This window comes from Mandrillus leucophaeus, unplaced genomic scaffold (genome assembly GCF_000951045.1).
Source record: "Mandrillus leucophaeus isolate KB7577 unplaced genomic scaffold, Mleu.le_1.0 Scaffold1, whole genome shotgun sequence".
NCBI classification, from domain to species: domain Eukaryota; kingdom Metazoa; phylum Chordata; class Mammalia; order Primates; family Cercopithecidae; genus Mandrillus; species Mandrillus leucophaeus.
The window spans coordinates 4,514,222-4,522,085 of NW_012098097.1; the positions used below are offsets into that span (position 1 = coordinate 4,514,222).

Here is a 7,864-nt window from a genome sequence, read left to right on the forward strand (position 1 = left end):
CATGTTCCCACAAAAGACACGATCTTGTTCTTTTTTATGCTTGTATAGCATTCCGTGGTGTATATGTACCACATTTTTCTTGTCCAATCTGTCATTGATGGAGATTTAGGTTGATTCCATATCTTTGCTATTGTAAGTAGTGCTGCAGTGGGCAAAGTAAATGAAATGAAACTTTGCAAATGAAATGAACAGACATTTTTCAAAGGAAGGTGTACATGCAGCCAACAAGCATATGAAAAAAATGCTCAGCATCACTGATCATGAGAGAAATGTGAATCAAAACCATAATGAGATACCATCTCACACAAGTCAAAATGGTTACTATAAAAAAAGTTTAAAAAAGAAAAAAATAGATGCTGGTAAGGTTGCAGAGAGAAGGGAACACTTACACATTGCTGGTGGGAGTGTAGGTTAGTTCAACCATTGTGGAAAGCAGTGTAATGATTCCTCAAAGAGCTAAAAACAGAACCATTCGACCCAGCAATCCCATTGCTGGGTATGTACTCAAAGGAATAGAAATCATTCTACCATAAAGACACGTGTACACAAATGTTCATGGCTGTTGCTTTCTTTATTACAAAGGGTTTCATATCCTCCTGGACTGAGTTTCTCTGTTGTTGATGCTGTTGGTGTTTGTCTGCTCTATGGTTGTTACACTTCCATAGGATTTGGAGGCATAATCTGAAATGTTAAATAACAGACTTTTATTTTTCTAACTAGTGTCATTCCATCTTTGAAAGAAAAATAAGAATAATGACATTAGCATTAGCAACTCTGAAAGAATCAAGACCTGATCTTCATAGTTCTATTACTTTCTTTTTCTATTTCCCCCTAAAAATAAGTCTTAGCTCCAGTGACTTTCTATGAATTACAATTTCAGAAGTGACCAGGGCTTCTCAAAGGGCACTTTCTTAGCTTCCACATACCTTCCAAATGTATATCAAGGCTTCACATCACCTGTTATACTGCCTCTATAACACAGGTTCACAGAGTGGGATCCATGGCATAGAGTCGACCAAAGAAGTTATCATCTCAAGTTATAAGGAAGCTCAGGAAGAAAGGTTTCACGTGGAAAAAGGATTTTCCAGTTTCTTAAATAATTGTCCATGAATGGATTTACTTAAGCAAGAGCTTAAGTACACTTCAAAAAGAAACCAGGGATTATAGCTGCAAGATGAACATTGCATCAATATAAGGGCCACTTGGGGACACTCTGAAATCCCAGGGCAAAATTGACTGTCTTGGTTTGACAGAGGAATAGGGCCAATTGGGGGTTTAGGCTGATTTTGGTTTTTGTGAGTCATTTTGTCTGTGAACATGCCTTACAAATTAAAACAAACCCAAAAAATCCCTAGGTGTGAGATGATTAAAGTTTTAAATCTGGTCACTTGTAAATCACAAAAGCTCTGGATGAAAGCCACGCTGTTTGGAGGCTTTTGTTTTTCTTTTTAAAATCTTAGAGTTTGCTGAGCTTATAAAGACTCCTTGAATCAAATAAAAAGTGAAGGTTTTTGGAGAGAGTCATTCTCTTCATATCAGATGCATTTTAGTCTACAATTTTCCACTCTGGCTTATGTGGCTGTCTAGGCTTGATTCCATCAACTCATTTAATCTCCGATTTCATAAAAAAACATGCTTTCTGTTTATCTTTGTCCAACTGAGTGCAATCTGTGCTTTCTAGCTCTCCTAACAATCCCAACTTTTTGAATTTCGTATCAGAATGCCTGTGTGGCATGGTAAATCTAGGCTGTCCTTGACAGGTTAGAAACTGCATACTCCTAGTGAGAAAATTAAGTGACTGCTCCCAAAGACACTCACTTAGCAAATTCTAACCTAAAAACAGATCATCACTTTAATTTACTGTGATTAAGTGAAGTGGGGGAGAGAAGTTAATGCAAATCAATGCATAGTTATAAGTTTTCAAAAAAATAAATGGTGAAGTTTCCCCCACAAACACTTAATGTTCATACACAAGCTAGTTGCTGAATTAGGGAAAATTTAGCATTTGACACAAGCTCATCTAAAACCAACCTAAAACAGAAACTTGAACTGAATTTGCTTACTGTTACATCCCTCTATTTTGTAAAGCTTAGAAGACTTCTTATGCTTCAAGGAAAGTTTGATAAATAACCATCTGACCAACAGAAGCTTGACATTTTAGTATCATTTTAATATCCTACCTAATTTGTATGTATAGGTCAGAGCTGTCCTACTGACCCATATATACAGATGAGATGCCTGAGTAAAACGACTGTCTTTTATTACTATTCAAGGTCCTTGTTTTGTGTATTGGGTTGGTGCAAAAGTCATTATGGTTTTAAATATAATTTTGGGATGAATTTATAAAGATATATTCTACTTCAATGTATGCATCATTACACCAAATAGATTCCCAACATTCTATCAATCAATCATTCTTATGGTCACAAACATTTGTTTCCCAAAAATATTTATAAAATTCTGTTTGTCAGCCCTATCATATATATTTTCGATCTGTCCTATCTCAAATACTTACTACTTAGGAAACCAAAGCCCAAAATAAGTATTAATTCTCTATCTACCTACACACACACACACATATACAGCAATAACTTGCAAATAAGAGTATGATGGGAAAGAAAAGAGAGAAAGGACAGTCTACCACATGTCATGAAACAGACTTGCTTAATTTCACTCTGTATGGGGAATAAAGTGTTAGAAATAACCCAAACAGCTGAGATGAAAGGCATTACTTTTGATTATTCATTTGTTTTTATTTCCAGCTTATCGTCTGTTATACAACTTTAGCCTTTTTAAAGTGAATTTATTTGTAAATAAGAATAATGAGTTGGCAACTGGATTCAGGTCTGGCCATTTTACCTGAGCAATGAAAAAATAAATGAGGTAGCGGTGTGCAAAACCATCTGACTCCCCTTTGAAATCCTCTTGTTTCCTCCTGAGATTGTCTAATTATAGAGTAATGCTGGAAGTATTCTTCACTTGCAGATTAATTAGTTGATGCTTAAGCAGTTCTTTGAACATAAAAGGCAACATGTAAATCTAAGTGTAATCAATCATCCTCAAGCTAATGATCATTTAATTAGTGCTTTCTGCTAGTTTAACAGTCCATAAAGAAGAGGGCAATTTAGGGAAGGGTCTCCAACCATTGCAAAGAGGTTGGATGTAGCTATAACTAGAATGAAAAACAATGTTCAAAATGAAGGTTTTAACATTGGAAATAAATTGGAAATTGACTTTCCCTTCTTCTGGTGACTAACAGCCATAAAGGAACTGAAAATGAAGCTTATCTTTTAGTAGCATTTGCTTTTTTCCAGAATTAGGAATCACATTTCAAATTGGGCTTATCCGATGTTTTATGGCAAAACCAAATACTTGAGGTGATATTTACAGGGCAGAAAAAAGTTAACTCTGGAGTGTTTGTAAATATTATGAAGGCTTAACTTCCTGCATTCTTGGTAAAATGGTATCCTAAATAGGAAATCATGTTCAAGTTGAAAGTCATACGATAAAGCTAGTTGTTTTGTAAAATACTTGTATTAGACCTTCTTACATGATTTTCTAATTATTTCTGTATTACTTCCCCTATTTGATTATATACTCAAAGCCAGGCGCCTTGCCTATTTCCAGCCTTATTCAGCTAAGAGTCAGCATTCATTAAGTGAGTGAATCAATGAACAAATAATAACTAAAAATATACCTGTACAACGGATATAAGCAAATGTGGCTTTCGGTATAAAAATTATTCTTCTGAACTTAAAAAATATTATGCCAAAGAAAATGTAAACAGTTCTGTTTGTCAATTAAGTCCCCATTCTAATGCTGGGCTAACACAAACATCATCACAAAGAGATTGTCCAGCCAACATGCTCCAGTTACCCAGCACTGCAAGGAGCCGTACTGGTTTACCTAATCAATAGCTGCATCACATGAGTTTTTAAAGCCACAGTTTTCTCAACTATGAATTGGGGCAATTGTGACAGTCACATGGAATGATCACAATACCAACCAAATAATTATTTAATAGGTGTCAGCACAATTAACATCAGTTGATTTTTCTTTTTACAAAACTTTAACTCAACAGAGAAAAAAATTTAAAACCTTGCTGAAAATATGTGTAGTCCTATCTCCCATGGACAAGAATTTCCTTTGCAAACTGATAATTCAAATAGCACAAAAGCAATATTAGAGATCAGCACTGATACCTCATGATAGTAAGAGGCCCACACCTCACACCTAAGCTTTCAAGGATGTTGTAAAATTCACCATTTAAAAAGAGATTTTTAAAAAGGCAATAGCAGTTATGAAGCTATATGTCATATTAGCTTTTTCTCAAAAGAAAAAAAAAGATGCAGAGAATTTAACCTTGAAATAAACAATAGTATAATTAGGGTAACAGTAATACTATTTAAAATTTTACTCAAAAAAAGAAACACTTCAACAATAGTAGTAGATGAGTGTTTCAAAGTACTCAGATGTCTATCCTGTTTTTCAGAAGGATGTTTTTCATGTTCCTATCAGAACTCATGGAAGAATTTCTATATGCAATTTCCTCAAAAAAATCTCTACATCTAAATCTGACAAGACAGAATTTTTGGGCATTCCTTACCGAATAGGCTGGTCATACAGCAGCACGCATTTGACTGCATTCCAAAATCTGTGTCTTAAGAGGCTCTACTGAAAATGTTCCTGCAGAAGACGAACACACAAAAACTATATTAGAACCACAGGTAAAGCATTGGATGCAAAAACCACATTCACCCTACAGTCTTTTGACAAAGGTTTTTCATAACTTAGCCTCTGACTTCTCTTACTTCTCGAGCGGATTTAATACCATCGACTTCTACAGCGTATAAATAATCTTGGTCTATGCACCCAAAGTCATGTAAGACAGTAGAAAAGAACCTACCTCAATTTGAGTAAAACATCAATTTTTAGGAAATCATGAATCTGTGTAAAGCAAGGCAGGAGAAAAACAGATACTGCTAATACCAATAGATTAAAACTTAGACCAAGAAAAAAACCACCACTTTGTAAATGTTATCTTGGTCAAATCTAAAGTGGTGTCTTAACATTTTTCCTTGGCTTCTTTTCTGAATATGAATGCTTTTTGCATTTACTTGAAATTATGAGAATTTTTTTAAAACTCCGAAAACAGAACAAAATTTTTATCATTGCTGATTTATTCTCAAGCTTTCCCTCTTTTAAGAAAACACAAGAGGAAAAATAAAAACAATATAGCAAATAAACAAACCTAAACAAGAGATGCTGAATTCTGCTACATTTATCATTTTGTAGAAGCATGAGTAAAACAAGATAAAACACGTGAGTGTTCATTTACACAGGTTACAAGCTTTATGAAATGCAAAGGAGCTGTATTCTACCATAGGAAGCCAAGTGAAATAGGGTGAAACAGAAGTCGATCATATTCAAATAATTAAAATACAAATATATTTCATGAAGACTCTGATTCCAGACCTCCACCCTCACTGTCTTCCACCCCCTTTTATTGGAATCTCTGAAACCATTTTGCTTGGGGCAGAAAGTAGATTTTAGTATAGTAGGAAAAATGCCAAACATCCATGGCAACTTAGAATTTTTCCACTTTCTTTACATGTTCAATTGAGACCTTCATAAAATTATAAATGAAAGGATATATTATGAGCACTTTCTTTGAAGGGGAAAAAGAGGGTGGGGGGAGGCCTTGCCTGGAAGTAAAATTTTGGAGTCTATATCCTTCTTCTCTGCAGCAGAACTCTTGGGAGCTTTCTCTGCCAACAGCAGGACCCCTAAGAAAAGCTCGCCTTTGCCTTCAGAATTCAAAAAAGTAGAACCAGCAGTTTGCTCCCCTGACTGTGGGTGAGACGTTGATCGCTAGGTGGGGACTGGAAAGTCCTGGGCTCCACTTTCTTGTCCCTCAAGGACTGAGGTCAGTGTGTCTTGGCGCCTTATATCCACCCTCTCCACCCTCCCACCTTCCTTCCCCCCCACCAGGGATTCACTCCTGTTTACATTGGGGAGACTGCAACTTCTGTTTCTTAATGTTTAAAAGAAGTTTAAAAGCTTATAAAAAGGCTCTTAAGATTTCTTGGACACCAATCATCTCTTACAGAACAATATTTTGATGAGTTAAGTGTAAATGAATCAGAAACCTACGTATTAAATTTCCCTTGACATGAACATCAGTTTAAAGTATTAATGGAAAAAATGCCCGGGGCTCGAAGTATTGGGGGTTTTCTCAAACCCAAAATGCTTGAACATGGAGTAGAAATCCATTTAGATCAACCAGGTTTGCTGATCCTCCCTCTCAACCTCCCCTAGATTGTAGTTACCGTGGAGGGAGTAGTATTTCCAGCTATTGACCATCTGGCTGGGGACAGATCACATTCCTAGTCATTATGCTTGCATCTCAGCAGAAGCCCAAGGCTGGGTTGAGGCTGTTGAGATGTCCAGCCGCTGTTCACTGAAGGCTGACCCTAAAGGCTGACTTTTTTTCTTTTCTTTTTTTTTTTAGACCGAGGGAACTGAATAAACAATCACAGAAGATCATAAATCACTGACAAAGATATTTAGATTTGGAACAGCCCTCAAAAACAGAATGTGCCACAATTTATCCCTCAAAGATTAACTCAGTCCTGGGTCCTATAATTGTGGATCCCATGACTTCTGATGATAAATGACACAAGGGTCAAAACTTGAGAACCAGTAGGTGTTTTTGTTTTGTTTTGTTTTAAATGTTGACTCTGGGTCCAAGAAAACACCCAGAGGAACAGAAGCAACCCAAAATCCTGAAATCAGACTTGATCCCCTAAAATCATCACCATACACACACACACACACACACACACACACACACACATATATATATATTTTTTTTTTTTTTTTTTTTGAGACAAGAGACTTGCTCTGTCACCGAGGCTGTAGTGCAGTGACGCGATCTTGGCTCACTGCAACCTCCACCTCCCATGTTCAAGCGATTCTTCTGCCTCAGTCTCCTGAGTAGCTGGGACTACAGGCACGTGCCACCACGCCTGGCTAATTTTTTGTATTTTTAGTAGAGACGGGGTTTTACCGTGTTAGCCACGATGGTCTCCATTTCCTGACCTCATGATCCACCTGCCTCGGCCTCCCAAAGTGCTGGGTTTACAGGTGTGAGCCACCATGCCCGGCCCTGATTTTTTAAGTTAGTTTTTCATCTCTGTGTGTTTTGTGAATGGATGACCACACACACTAGGTGAGTGACAAAATAAGGAGATGGAACCAAGTGAAAGAGATTTCAAGCCTCTCCTCTTTGGTCACGTTAGCTAATCTGATCATTTGGGACATGTGTTCACAGATACTACAACTGTGAACAATTGTTAACTTCTTGGTGAAACACACCATGTGTTCAGTGCTTCAAAAGTATTATTGGAAGCATGTCTGCCTAATCTTAACCCAACGCTCATTCTAGTAACGCACGTGAAAGGGTTCTACGAACTCTCATAAACTATCCCCACATAAACTGTTTTTACTGTTATTTTCAAAAGTTATATCCCTCACCCCCTTAAGGAGACCTTACAGTTCTTAGTGCTTTAGAAGACGCCCATAATCACCTCTATCTCAGGAGGGGTGAGGACACAAGAGTTCCCTTCCAATGGGATAGTTCCCCTTGCTCATTGTTTCTCAGAGGCACTCTCTCAAAGGTTTGGCAGGGTCTGGTGGCCAAGGAAGAGTGCATCTTTACAGAAGCATACCTTTTAAAAACAGCGTTCAGCCTTGTCCTACTCAAAGCATGTGCTGGGTATATGTTTGTTGAATGGCTAAGTGAACGAGTGAATGAATAAAAAAGTCATAACTTTGAGAGGTGAAGCCAGCTGGGCTTCTGGGT

The 7,864-nt window shown here is 37.1% G+C and overlaps 1 long non-coding RNA gene across 1 annotated transcript; it reads right to left on the bottom strand.

The window, feature by feature from the left end:
- Positions 1-552: 552 nt before the first annotated feature.
- LOC105551016 lies at positions 553-4,686 on the bottom strand. The gene is made up of 3 exons (XR_001007849.1): positions 4,607-4,686; positions 2,860-3,011; positions 553-681 (listed from the first exon to the last, which is right to left on the bottom strand). It is a non-coding gene; the product is annotated as an uncharacterized LOC105551016 (long non-coding RNA).
- Between the last annotated feature and the right edge of the window lie 3,178 nt (positions 4,687-7,864).